Genomic DNA, 15241 nt, shown 5'->3' on the forward strand with positions numbered 1-15241 from the left:
CTGCTCCCTGTGTGCGGCTGACAGGCACAGGTAGCGGAGAAGGGCAAGGTGACCAGTAAGCAGGAAGGGACTTTGTTCTCCCAGCTGACACACACGCCACTCGCCAGTGTTCACTTCTATCGCCATGAAGAGGCAGAAGAACCTGGTTTAGTCCAAAATCACTCAAACTCCAGAGGGAGGGCCTGGTGAGACCGAAATAACCAATCTTCCTGAAAAAGAATTCAAAATAAAAGTTATAACCATACTAATGGAGCTAGAGAGAAATATGCAAGAGATAAGGGATGAATTCCAGAGGGAGATAACAGAAATGAAACAAACAATGGAAGGATTTAAGAGCAGACTGGATGAAGTAGAAGACACTGTTACTGGAATAGAAATCAGAGAACATGAATACAGAGAAGCTGAGGCAGAGAGAGATAAAAGGATCTCTAGGAATGAAAGAATATTAAGAGAACTGTGTGACCAATCCAAATGGAACAGTATTCCTACTATAGGGGTACCAAAAGAAGAAGAAGAGAGAAAAAGAGATAGAAAGTGTCTCTGAAGAAATAATTGCTGAAATCTAGGAAAGGAAATAGTCTCTCAGACCACGGAAGTCCATAGATCTCCCAACACAAGGGAACCACGGAGAAAAACACCAAGACAAATAATAATTAAAATGGCAAAGATCAAAGACAAGGACAGGCTATTACAAGCAGCCAGAGTGTGAAAAAAGATCACCTACAAAGGAAAACCCACCAGACTATCATCAGACTTTTCAAGAAGAACCTTACAGGCCAGAAGAGAATGCCATGATATATTTAATGCAATGAAACAGAAGGGCCTCAAACCAAGAATACTGTATCCAGCAAGAATACCATTTAAATTTGAAGGAGGGATTAAACAATTCCCAGATAAGCAAAAGTTGAGGGAGTTTACCTCCCTCCCACAAACTACCTCTACAGTGTATTTTAAAGGAACTGCTCTAGATGGAAGTACTCCTAAGGCTAAATAGATGTCATCAGACAGAAACGAAAATCACAGCAAAGAAAGTAGACCAACCAAATACAAACTAAAGGCAAAATAAAATGAGGTGTCCACAAAATCAGTCAAGGGAAACACAAAAGAGTACAGAATAAAACACCTAACATAAAGAGTGGAGGAGGGAGAAAAAGAAGGCAGAGAAATAAAGAATCATGTCAGACTGTGTTTATAATAGCATAATAAGTGAGTTAAAGTTAGCCAGTTAGATAGTAAAGAAACTACCCTTGAACCTTTGGTAACCATAAATCCAAAGCCTGCAATGGCAATAAGTACATATCTATCAATAAGCACTCTAAATGTTACCAATCAAAATACATAGAGTAATAGAATGGATAAAAAAAATCAAGATCTATCTAAATGCTGCCTTCAAGACACTCACTTCAAACCCAAAGACATGCACAGACTAAAAGTCAAGGGATGGAAAAAGATATTTCACACAAACAATAGGGAGAAAAAAGCAGGTGTTGAGTACTAGTATCAGACAAAATAGGCTTCAAAACAAAGAAAGTAACAAGAGATAAAGAAGCACATTACATAATGATAAAGGGGTCCGTCCAACAACAGGATACAACCATTATAAATATATATGCACCCAACACAGGACCACCTACATATGTGAAACAAATACTAACAGAATTAAAGGAGGAAATAGAATGCAATGCATTCATTTTAGGAGACTTCAACACACCACTCACTCCAAAGGACAGAACAACCAGACAGAAAATAAGTAATGACACAGAGGCACTGAACAACACACTAGAACAGAGGGACCTAACAGACACCTACAGAACTCTACACCCAAAAGCAGCAGGATACACATTCTTCTCAAGTGCACATGGAACATTTTCAAGAATAGACCACATACTAGGCCTCAGTAAATTCAAAAAGATTGAAATTCTACCAACCAACTTCTCAGATCACAAAGGTATAAAACTAGAAATAAATTGTACAAAGAAAACAAAAAGGCTCACAAACACATGGAGGCTTAACAACATGCTCCTAAATAATCAATGGATCAATGACCAAATTAAAATAGAGATCAAGCAATATATGGAGACAAATGACAACAGCACAACGCCCCAACTTCTGTGGGATGCAGCAAAGGCAGTGATAAGAGGGAAGTATATAGCAAGTCAGGCCTATTTAAAGAAGGAAGAACAATTCCAAATGAATAGTCTAAAGTCACAATTATTGAAACTGGAAAAAGAACAACAAATGAGGCCCAAAGCCAGCAAAAGGAGGGACATAATAAAGATCAGAGAAGAAATAAATAAAATTGAGAAGAATAAAACAATAGAAAAAAATCAATGAAACCAAGAGCTGGTTCTTTGAGAAAATAAACAACATAGATAACCCCTAGCAAGACTTAAGAGAAAAGAGAATCTACACACATAAAAATAATCAGAAATGAGAAAGGAAAAATCATGACAGACACCACAGAAGTACAAAGAATTATTAGAGAATACTATGAAAATCTATAGGCTAACAAGCTGGACAACCTAGAAGAAATGGTCAACTTTCTAGAAAAATACAACCTTCCAAGACTGACCAAGGAGGAAACAGAAAATCTAAACAGACCAATTACCAGAAATGAAATTGAAGCGGTAATCAAAAAACTACCCAAGAACAAAATCTCCGGACCAGATGAATTCACCGCTGAATTTTATCAGACATTTAGGAAAGACATAATACCCATTCTCCTTTTAAAGTTTTCCAAAAAATAGAAGAGGAGGGAATACTTCCAAACTCATTCTATGAAGCCAGGAACACTCTAATACCAAAACCAGGCAAAGATACCACAAAAAAAGAAAACTACAGACCATTATCCCTGATGAATATAGATGCAAAAATACTCAACAAAATATTAGCAAACTGAATTCAAAAATAGATCAGGAGGATCATACACCATGAACAAGTGGGATTCATCCCAGGGATGAAAGGATGGTACAACATTCAAAAATCAATCAACGTCATCCACCACATCAACAAAAAGAAGGACAAAAACCACATGATCATCTCCATAGATGCAGAAAAAGCATTCGACAAAATCCAACATCCATTCATGATAAAAACTTTCAACAAAATGGATATAGAGGGCAAGTACCTCAATATAATAAAGGCCATATATGACAAACCCGCAGCCAACATCATACTTAATGGTGAGAAGCTGAAAGCTTTTCTCCTAAAGACAAGGATGCCCACTCCTCCGCTTTTATTCAGCATAGTACTGGAGGTCCTAGCCATGGCAATCAGACAAAACAAAGAAATAAAAGGCATCCAGATTGGTAAAGAAGAAGTCAAACTGTCACTGCAGATGACATGCTATTGTACATAACAAGCCCTAAAGAATCCACTCCACAACTACTAGAACTAATATCGGAATACAGCAAAGTTGCAGGATACAAAATTAATACACAGAAATCTGTTGTATTCCTATAACGATGAACTAGCAGAAAGAAATCAGGAAAACAATTCCATTCACAATTACATCAAAAAGAAAAAAATACCTAGGAATAAACCTAACCAAGGAAGTGAAAGACCTATACCCTGAAAACTACAAGACACTCTTAAGGGAAATTAAAGAGGACACTAACAAATGGAAACTCATCCCATGCTCTTTGTAGGAAAAATTAATATTGTCAAAATGGCCATCCTGCCTAAAGCAATCTACAGATTCAATGCAGTCCCTATCAAAATACCAACAGCATTCTTCAACAACTGGAACAAATAGTTCTAAAATTCATATAGAACGACAAAAGACCCCAAATAGCCAAAGTAATCCTGAGAAGGAAGAATAATGCAGGGAGTATCTTGCTTCCCAACTTCAAGCTCTACTCCAATGCCACAGTAAGCAAGACAATTTGGTACTGGCACAAGAACAGACTCACAGACCAATGGAACAGTATAGAGTCCAGATATTAACCCAAACATATATGGTCAATTAATACACGGTAAAGGAGCCATGGATATACAATGGGGAAATGACAGCCTCTTCAACAGCTGGTGTTGGCAAAACTGGACAGCTACATGTAAGAGAATGAAACTGGATCATTGTCTAACCCCATACACAAAAGTAAACTCAAAATGGATCAAAGACCTGAATGTAAGTCATGAAACCATAAAACTCCTAGATAAAAACATAGGCAAAAATCTCTTGGACATAAACATGAACGACTTCTTCATAAACATATCATCCTGGGCAAGGGAAACAAAAGCAAAAATGAACAAGTCGGACTATATCAAGCTGAAAAGCCTCTGTACAGCAAAGGACACCATCAGTAGAACAAAAAGACATCCTACAGTATAGGAAAATATATTTATAAATGACATATCCAATAAGGGGTTGACATCCAAAATATAGAAAGAGTTCATGCACCTCAACAAACAAAAAGCAAATAATCCAATTAAAAAATGGGCAGAGGATCTGAACAGACACTGCTCCAAAGAAGAAATTCAGATGGCCAACAGGCACACGGAAAGATTCTCCACATCGCTAATAATCAGAGAAATGCAAATTAAAACCACAACGAGATATCACCTCACACCAGTTAAGATGGCCACCATCCAAAAGACAAACAACAAATGTTGGCAAGGATGTGGAGAAAGGGGAACCCTCTTACGCTGCTGGTGGGAATGTAGATTAGTTCAATCATTGTGAAAGAAGTATGGAAGTTCCTCAAAAAACTCAAAAATAGAAATACCATTTGACCCAGTAATTCCACTCCTAGGAATTTACCCTAAGAATGCAGGAGCCCAGTTTCAAAAAGACAGTTGCACCCCTATGTCTATCACAGCACTATTTACAATAGCCAAGAAATGGAAGCAACCTAAGTGTCCATCAGTAGATGAATGGATAAAGAAGATGTGGTACATATACACAATGGAATACTATTCAGCCATAAGAAAGAAACAAATCCTACCATTTGCAACAACATGGATGGAGCTGGAGGATATTATGCTCAGTGAAATAAGCCAGGTGGAGAAAGACAAGTGCCAAAGGATTTCCCTCGTTTGTGGTGTATAACAACTAAGCAAAACTGAAGGAACAAAACAGTAGCAGACTCACAGAACCCAAGAATGAACTAACAGTTACCAAAGGGAAAGGGACTGGGGTGGGCGAGTGGGAAGAGAGGGAAAAGGGGGAAAAGGGGCTTTACGATTAGCACACATACTGTAAGGGTGGGGGCACAGGGAAGGTAGTACAGCAAAGAGAAGACAAGTAGTGATTTTATAGAATCTTAGTCCGGTGGTGGGGACTTGATAATGGAGGGAGTCTAGTAACCACAATGTTGCTCAGGAAACTGTACATTAATGATACCAAAAAAGAAAAGCAAAAATGGTAGCACAGTTTTACACATGTTAAATGGTTTGGAAGGACACAAATGCTACAATAAACATGGCACTTTGTCTCACAAAAGACCTCAATCTTGTTGTGGTAGTGGGCCTTGGAAGGTTACAGCTTGTGAGTTACTATGAAGTGGCAGAGGAAGGGTAATCTGAAATCAACAGAAAGTTGTAATACAAGATGTGTATTGTGTGGCTGATGACATAGCAGGAAACTAAGGTTGCTGGAAGATGCTTGAGGTGTGTGGCTAGTGAATTACCCTTCTGTGACTCAGTTCAGCATAGTGCAATTTTTTGCCTTCACCTAGCATTTCTCATAGACAAAATTAGTTATAAGCAAATGTGAAGTTTACATTATATTCAAATAGTTCCCTAATGTATTAATTGTACTGGAACAAATTTGTTTTTTCTTATAGTAAAATTCACTGTACTACTGTAAGACTGTAACAGCCATTAAAAAGAATGTGCTGATATGGAAATACCTCTAAAATAAATTGTACAGTATAAAAAAACAAGGACAGAACAACGTATATACTTTAATTCCTTCCGCGTAAACCAGGAGAGAAAGAAGACAAAAGAAACACTGGTATAAGCTTGTACAGGTTTTTCTGTAAAAAAAAACAAAAAATGATTAACAATAGTTGCCTCTGGGTAATGGTTTTGCTTTTCATTTTATTCCTGACTCCAATGTTTGAATTTTCTAACCATGTATGTGCACCATCGTGGGGAGGAAAATGGCAAACGCACTAATATGGAAGACAGATTACAGGCGTCTTTATGTCTCTTTCTGCTTTCTTCTTACTTCTCTATATGTTAAAAAGAACACAACTACAGAGTATGGGACTGGATCTCTCATACATTGTTGATGAAAATGAAAAAATGGTACAACCCCTTTGAAAACATTTTGGCAGTTTCTTAAGATGTTAAATATATACCACCAAAGACCTAGCCATTTCACTCCTAGGTATTTACCCAAGAGAAATAAAAGCAGTGTCCATACAAACACCTGTATGCAATGTTCACAGCAACTTTATTCATAATAGCCAAAAACTAAAAACAACCCAAATGTCCATTAACAGGTGAGCAGATAAACAAATTTGTGATACATCCATACAACTGAATATTATTCATCAATGAAAAGGAATGAACTCATACATGCAACAAATGAATTAATCTAAAAATGATGCTAGTGAAAGAAGCCAGCTTAAGAAAAAAGTATAGACTACAATGATTCCATTCTTATAAAACACAAAATTAGTCTATAATGACAGAAAGCTAGCTGATCAGTGATTGCCAGGGGAAGGGTCAACGAAGACAGGGAGAAGGGAGGGAAGAATTACAAAAGGGCATTAAGAAGAATTGGGGGCATGTTACATATTTTTACTATCTTGATTGTGGTGAGGGTTTCACAGGTGTCAAAATTTATCAAATTGTACACTTTACACAAGCACAAGTGGTTTGTGGTTGCCAAGTGTACCTCAATGAAGATGTGTAAAAACACACACACACACAACTACTAAATAGAGTCTACCAAAAATGTATACAGAATATGTAATGGGAACCCTCTTACATTGTTGGTGGAAATGTAAAATGGTGCAGCTACTATGAAAACAGTTTTGCAGTTCCTCAAAAATTAAACACAGAATTACTATAATCTAGCAATTGCATTCCTAAGTATATAGCCAACAGAACTGAAAATGTATCTCTAAGCAAAAACTTGTATGTGAATGTTCATAACAGCATTATTCCTAATAAGGAAAACAGCAGAAACAATCGAAATGTCTACCAACTGATGACTGGATAAACACAATGTATATTTATACAATGCAATATTATTAAGCAATAAAAAGGAATGAAGTATTGACATGCTACAACACAGATGAACTTTGAAAATATCACGCTAAGTGAAAGAAACCAGCTATCAAAGGCCACAATTATATAGTTCTATTTTTAATATGGAATATCCAGAAACAAGCAAATCCTTAGACACAGAAAGTACCTGCCAGGGGATGATGGGAAGGGGAAACTTGGATTGACTGCTAATGGGTACAGGGTTTCTTTCTTGAGTGATGGAAATGTTACAGATTTAGATAGTAATAATGGTTGCATAATCTTGTGAATATACCAAAACCACTGAATTACACACTTTAAAATGGTGAATTTTGACAGTGACTGCAATGGGGTAGGAGGGGGGAGCTTGATAATAAGGGTGAATGTTGAAACCACAATGTTGTTCATGTGAAACCTTCATAAGATTGTGTATCAGTGATACCTTCATTAAAAAGAAAAGAATGTGTCAATGTGAAAAAGTTTAATAAAAAATGCAACATGGTGGCAAAGCACTGAGGGACATCTATTGTATATGACAGAAATATTTCTACTTTGGAGATAGATCGTCAGGCTAACAGACTTGATACAATTAAACATCTGAATCAAATGATTCTTATTTTGATTCCATGTTCATCCACCAACCTTCAGATAAGCTGTCTTCCTCTAAGGAAAAAATACACAGGGCAAATTTTAAAAAATGCATGGTGATTTTTTCTTTTATTAATTGGCCTGGTTGACTACATAACTCAGTGCTTTGTGCGTTTAGTTATCATGAATCAATAACCTTAAGTCCCATCAACTCCAGGCCACTGACAAGGTAAAACTTCTGAAATGGCATGGCTATGGACAGACCTGAAGCCAAGGTAATTCTGACAGGTAGTAAGTAGTCCATGAGGCTGCTGGGCAGCATTAGCCAGCCTTCACCTGCAGAAATCCCAACCTCATCATGCCTTCTTATAAACCTTTATCCTAGTCTTAGTGTAGTAAGTCCTAATACCCCAGTTTCTAATTCTACCAAATTTAGAGTCAGTTTACTTAACTAATGTCTCTGTTATATGAATCAGAGCTAGACTTGATTGTTGCTATTTGTTTAATGATAAAATAAAGCAATGACTGAAATCGAAAAAAAAATGGTGAATTTGACATGTGAATTATACCTCAATTTTAAAAGTATACACACTCTCAAAGTGATTTTTAAAAAACAAAATAGATAACAGTCACCAATGTATCCACAACTCTGTGAATAAAAACATTACAAATAAAGTTGAAGCCCCACCCTCGGCTTTCTCCCCGGCAGCCTTCATTTCCATCACCTAACAGGCTGTGTCACCCACCCCAGGCCCGCACACACCCCTATAGCTCACTCCTCAGATAAACAGAATAAACCTTCGCTAGGAGAACCAGTTCTTCTACTTCTTACCTGCAGTCATCAACGTTCACATGCCTGAACACCTCAGTTACCCTCCAATGGTTCATATTTCACCTCTACCTTCTCTCCACTTACTGAAATGCTATTCATCTTACAAGAATCAAATTAAGTTCTGACTCATTCATGAAGTGCACTCCAGCTTTCAAAAACTTTCTTTTCCTAACTCCATAGAACAGATGTTATAGAAACAGTCTGCTTCATAAGTCTGGTTTTCTAAGAGGGAAAAGTATACCAATCCTCACCCTCCATTTGGTAGCCATGTAGAAAACAGGGGCAAGATGAAGGGGGGACAAGATTTAAGGGAGCCAATTCAAGGAGGTGGCAAGGGAGATTAAAATAAAAATCTACGGTTGAATGAGAAGAGAAGATGATGAAGTACTTCTGAAAATCTATCCTAAAAAATTAATCTGAAGACAAGGTGATATACATAAGTGGTCTGCACATACAGATCTACAATTTAAATATCAGTTTGCCTCTTTCTGTAGATTTTACAATAAAAAATTGGAAACAGTCCATAGCAAATTACAGTGTATCCACTGAATGAATATAAAAGCATTTTTAAATGGGGGGATATGAACTTGTATGTAGAAAAACTAAAGGTTCCATAAAAAAAAAAAACTGTTAGAATAAATGAATTCAGCAAAGTAGCAGGATACTAGGTCCACACACAAAATCAGTTGCATTTCTATACACAAACAATGAACAACTTGAAAAGGATATTATAAAAACAATTCTATTTATGAAATAGCATCAAAAAGAATAAAGCACTTAGGAATTAACCAAGGAGGTAAAGACTTGTACAATGAAATCTACAAAACGTTGCTAAAAGAAATTAAAGACATAAGTAAATAGAGACAAATCCCATGTTCATGGATTGGAAAACTTAATAGTTAAAAAAGTCAATACTACCCAAAGTCACCTAAAGATTCAATACAATTCCTATCAAAATCCCAATGACTTTTATTTGCAGAAATAAAAAAAAATTCTAAAACTCATGTGGAATCCCAAGGGATCCTGAATAACCAAAACAATCTTGAGAAAGATCAAAACTGTAAGACTGATACTTCCTGATTTCAAAACTTATTAAAATTTATAGAAATCAGAAAGGTGTGGTACAGGCAAAGGTATGGTACTATATAGACCAATGGAATAGAACAGGGCACCCAGAAATAAGTCCTTGCATATAGATATGGTCAAATGATTTTTGGCAAGGTGCTAAGACAATTCAGTAGGAAAAGGGCAGCATTTTCAACAAATGGTGTTGGGAAAACTGAGTGTCTATATGCAAAAGAATAAAGTCAGACCCTTACCAAACACCATATACAAAAATTAACTCAAAATGGATCAAAGACCTCTATGTAAGTCTCAAAACAATAAAACTCTTAGAAGAAAAAAATTAGACAAAAGCTTCATGACATTGGATTGGGCAATGATTTCTTGGATGACAAAGGCACAGACAGAAAGAAAAAGAAGAAAAAGACAAATGAAACTTGACAAAATTTTGAATTTGTGCATCGAACAACACTATCCATAGCGTAAAATGGCAACCCACAGACTGAGAGAAAATATTTGCAAGTCATATATCTAGCAAGGGATTAACATCCAGTATATGGAGAGAACTCCTAAAACTCAACAACAAAAAACATTCAAAAATAAGCAAAGGATTTGAATAGACACTTCTCCAAAGGAGATATGCAAATAGCCAATAAGCTAATGAACAGATGACATCACTAATATTAGGGAAGTTCAAATCAAAACTACAATGACATAGCACCTCACACCCACTAGGAGGAATACTATTAAAAAGTAAGCAAAAACAGAAAAGAACAAGTGTTGGCCAGAATGTGAAGAAATTGGGATCCTTGTGCAGTGTTGGTAGGAATATAAAACGGTGCAGCTGCTATTTAACAGTGTGGTGATTCCTCAAAAAATTAAAGATTGAGTTACCATATGATTCAGCAATTCCACTTTTAGGTATATACCAGTTATCTATACACTCACATTCTTAATCAGCGTTAGTCACAATAGACAAAAGATGGAAACAACCCAAGTATTCATTGACAGATGAATGGATAAACCAAATGTCATACATACATACACTGATTATTTGGCCTTAAAAAGGATGGAAATCCTGACATATGTACAACATGGATGAACCTTGAGGACATTATGGTAAATAAGCCAGTCACAAAAAGACAAACACGGTTATGATTCTACTTATGCAAGGTACTTAGAGTAATCAAAATCATAGAGAAAGAAGGATGTTCCTGATGGCACAGGGGAATGCGGAGTTACTGTTGAATGAGTATGTAGTTTCAGTTTTACAAAATGAAAAGATTTATGGAGATGGATGGTGATGATGGTTGCACAGCAGTATGAATATACTTCATACCACTGAACTGTACACTTAAAATGGCTAAGATGATAACAACCAAAACCAATAACCTCCACACTGCCAAATCCAACAGGGCAACTTCATTAAACATCTCATAACGACTGACAGACCAACTCTCCATCTTCCATAAATGTATCTGTCTTGGCTTCCATGACGCCAGCCTCCTTTTTTCCCACCTCGCTGCCTGTTTCTTCTGCCCTGTGCTCCTTCTTCCTCCACTAGACTTCAAAATATTGGAATGCCTGAGACTCCATGTTCACTTCTTCAGCAACACTCTTTCCCTAAGCGATCTCATATAGCCCATCTGCTGAGTACTCTCTCCCGAGAGTTCTAAACAGGTACATCCAATTGCCTCCTGACATACCGATTTCATAACTAATACGCATCTCAAATTCAATACACCAGAAACAGAACTCGTCATTTCTCCCACCTCAAGTTTCTTTTCCATTCTCCTTCTCAGCAAATGCCACCATCTACTCTAGTTGCTCAAAATAAGTATCAAAAAGCAAAGAATTCTCCTTTTTCCTTACCAAATCCACTTGCAAGTCTTGGTCATTCTACCTCCAAAATGTTTTTAAATTTTTCTACTCTGGTCCACCTCTTCTGCCATGGACCTAGTCCAAAGTACTGCCCACAGTATTCTGATTTCTCAGCTTCCACTCTTGCCCTCTTCCTCCATAAAACAGTCGGATTTTGCTACCTGCCTTTTAAAACCTTCAAAGAATTCCCATAAAAACTAAATTCCTAATCAGGGTATCACCAGCTCCTATCTTTGAAAATATACACAACCCAAAATACACACTCAGTGATAATATCCCTAGGTAGTAAAACAGTAAAAACTAGGTACTTTTCTTCGTCTTGGTTACCTGTATTTAAAAATTTTTCTATGATGAATACTTGCTACTTGTTTATTAAGAAGGAGGATATTATATTGCTGAATGCTACATGATATTTCACCTTAATTCTACACGTTAAAGAGAAAAGGAAATGGAAAATTGTAGGTAAACTGCTATAAGCTTAGACGAAAATATTAGCAAACATGTATCAAAACTCTAAGAATGATGTGTCAGGGTTGTAGAATTATTGGTGGTATCTTCCTCTAGTTTGTTTTCTAACGTTATTACCTTCATTATAGGAAAAAAAAAAAAGGTTTACGATACAAACCTCATTGTCTTTCGCAAGCTGGCCACAGCCCACCAAACCAGCCTTTCTTCCAACTACTCACTTTCCCAAGCTTTCCACTCTGACCCCACACCGTCTCACACCTCCGGTGCTTTAACTGGGGTATAATCCCTGATATACCTCTACTCTTTTCATACCCTGCTCATCCTCCACCGGGAGGGGGACGGTAGGGATGGCGACAGGTTGGAGAGAGAAGTCCAGCATTCTTGTCGGTAAAAATCACAACTTGCTGGTGCCAGAGCCAAATCTCTCGCCTCCAATCCCTTCACACGCCACCAAACTTAACATCTTAAAAGCTCCGGCCACAGGGGCTCAAGGGCCCACCGTCCCCTCAGAAAGCGCTGTGTCCCTTAGAAAAGGGCCCCCATGTAAACCTCAATTCCAGGTTCCCGCTTCGAAGACTCCTCGGCAAACACACTCACCCCGGATGCAGCCTCCTCCTCCGATCCCCAGCTCTGCAGTCACCCGCTCCCCACCTCCCTCCGGGGGGTGGGGGACCGCGCGGCCGCGCGGTGGGGGAAGGGCGCGCACGTGCCCGCGCCGCCCCCGCCCAGACAATGCTCCAGAGAGCGGGTCGCGCGCCGGTCGGTCTCCCTCCGCTCCCGCCAACACTCTCACCCTTTCCCGGGTCTCCGGCTGAAGCACAGGTCCCGCCGGGAGCCGCGAGAGGGCACAGGGAAGGCAAGGGCGTGGGCGAAGACCCGTGGAGCCGCCCCGCCACGAGGCCCCAGCGACCCCGGAGCCCGCGGAAGCACACGGTTCGGCGGTGGCCCGCCCCTCCCGTTCAGCACCGCACGTCAGCAGCAGGGGCGGGGCCGGGCGCGCGCGGAGGCGGTGGCGGCAGCAGTAGCGGGGGCGCGCGCGGCTCGGGGGCGGGGCTCGCCGGGGTGTGGGCGGGGCCGGGGCCTACGCCGGGGCAGGCACTGGCCCAGGCTCCGCTCAGCTACCTGCAGAGGATGGGCGTCGGTTCCGGCAAAGCATCATCGCTTATCATTCTCCTTAGAAGAAGGGGGCGAGTTCCAGCGCCGCGTTTGATAGAATATGAAGCTTCCACAGCAATAACAACATTAGCTATGATTTTTGTGTGCGGGCCATCTTATACCAAGCTTGGTGCTGGGTGTTAGAGATACAAATAACAATAGTTATTACTAATCTATTTTACAGGTGCAGAAACTGAGGCTCGGAAAGGTTGAGACTTAACTAGGTCACTTAACTAGTGAGCGTCAATTCATCAAGTCCAGCTTTCCTCCTAAATACCCTTTCTTTCTCCCTGTACCACCCTACCCCAGACCCCATCATCTTTCTGCCCAAGACTGCTGTAGGGTTCCAGATGGTCTCCAGGGATCTGTTTTGTACCCCTTCAGTCTGTTCTCATTATGTAAAGATTTATCACTGGAGCTGGTGGTAGTTTTAAGTAGCTTTATAATTTTTTATGCTTTACAGATATGTCATCCTTTTTTAGATGTTTAAATGTCTAATAAAAATGTTTTAAACGATTGACTCCTTTACTTCCAATAGCAAGCCCAGTGCATTGCAGACATAAATTCTCAAAAAGTGCTTGTATGAATGAATAGTAGGGCCAGGAATTGACTCCAAAGTCCTCCATGATAGAGGGATTTATTATATGTACCCCCTGGCCTCCTGATCTTAAGATTTATTATGGGTAAAGACAGATTAGCAATATTTGTCCAGAAAATTTTTGTTGTATTTCTAGTCTGTATTTTGGCATTGTGTGACAAGCACTGCCTTAGGCACTGAGGACAAGAGATGAACAAGGTGGTTTCTGCCCATGTGAAATTCACAGTGAATCTAACCTGAAAGGCCAGGAAAGGCCTCTCTGAGCCTTAAGCTGAGATCCAAAGAGAAAATAGGAATTGGGGAGATAAAAATAAATTTCGAGGAGAAAGAGGTAGGATAATGAGTGTTTCAGTGTTCCCCTACATTTGGAGTCTAACCCTGAGGTAGGGGTATAGAAGAATCCAATTAAGTGGGGTTGTGGAGTGGAACTAGAGCCCCCTTTCCCTGGCCCAGCTTGGACGGCTGCCCATTTACAGCAGAAATCTCATACTGGGCAGCGCTCCCTCCCCACTGGGGAGAAATAAGAGTCTGAGATAATGCTGTTGGGTGTCCATAACTTGCAAGTAGTGTGCCCAAAACCAGACTTCTCTGTATGCTCCCTGTCAAGCAAGCAGGAAATACAGTTGAGGGTCATGCATGGGCCAGTGGGCACTGTGCAGGGAGCCAGGTGATCCTAAACCAGGTGCAGTGATGGACTAATTGGCAGGGAGTAGCTGGAAAATGTGGCTACAACTCCAAGGATGAGCAGAGCTGAAGAACCCAGTGAGAGCTGAAATGCCCCCAAGTCAGCTGGGGCAGCATTGGGGGCGGAGTTGAGGTGGGGAGGGGAGACACTGGGCTTTCAAGGTACTGAAGCAACACATCGTGAACCTGCCAGCCAACAACTTAAGCAGCTGACACAAGAGGGCTGTAGGACCAGGAGTGACTTGGGAGCAGAGACCAATGAACACCCAAGCTACAGCTAGCTCACAGCTCTGCACAAAGATCTGAGACCTCTCAGGCCATGTCCTCCAATCTTGCCTTTGATCCCACTGGACATCTTGGGAAAGTTCTGACAGGACTGTAACTTTGAACTGATTGGATGTTTACTCAAAATGAGACTAATATAACTTAAATTGGCAAATTTAAGTTTAGTCCAATCCCCAATAGAATGAGAGTCAATGAGAAAGTTTGCATCATTATAGAAAAATAACAGCTACAGAATTTTATGCATATGCATGCAATGTGTACATTTCAGTAACAGAGCTAAGCTCTATGAAGGAAGAGGGCAGGGTGCTAAGACAGCACAGCTCAAGGGGGTGAAATTTAATGTGGAGGTAAAGAAGTCCTCCTATTTAAGAAAAATATTAAATGAGTCCTGAAAACAGTAGGAGTTGTTGGGGCATGATAAAGCTTAAGACAATGTGAGAAGGAAGCCCAGGGTAACTTAAGCAAGAGCAGAATAGCTGGGGATGGGCCTG

General features: G+C 39.6%; 1 protein-coding gene across 16 annotated transcripts in view; it reads right to left on the reverse strand.

Moving 5' to 3' along the window:
* YEATS2 (YEATS domain containing 2) overlaps positions 1–13008 on the reverse strand; it is a 114632-nt gene extending 101624 nt beyond the window's left edge. For 15 of the 16 annotated variants that reach the window (XR_012129339.1, XR_005062903.2, XR_012129338.1 and 12 more), the window contains exon 1: positions 12822–13008. The gene's annotated coding sequence lies outside the window, so the exon portion shown is untranslated. The other variant, XM_037024183.2, reaches the window with a different exon arrangement.
* Between the last annotated feature and the right edge of the window lie 2233 nt (positions 13009–15241).

The sequence above is a fragment of the Manis javanica genome, chromosome 3 (genome assembly GCF_040802235.1).
Source record: "Manis javanica isolate MJ-LG chromosome 3, MJ_LKY, whole genome shotgun sequence".
Classification (NCBI taxonomy): domain Eukaryota; kingdom Metazoa; phylum Chordata; class Mammalia; order Pholidota; family Manidae; genus Manis; species Manis javanica.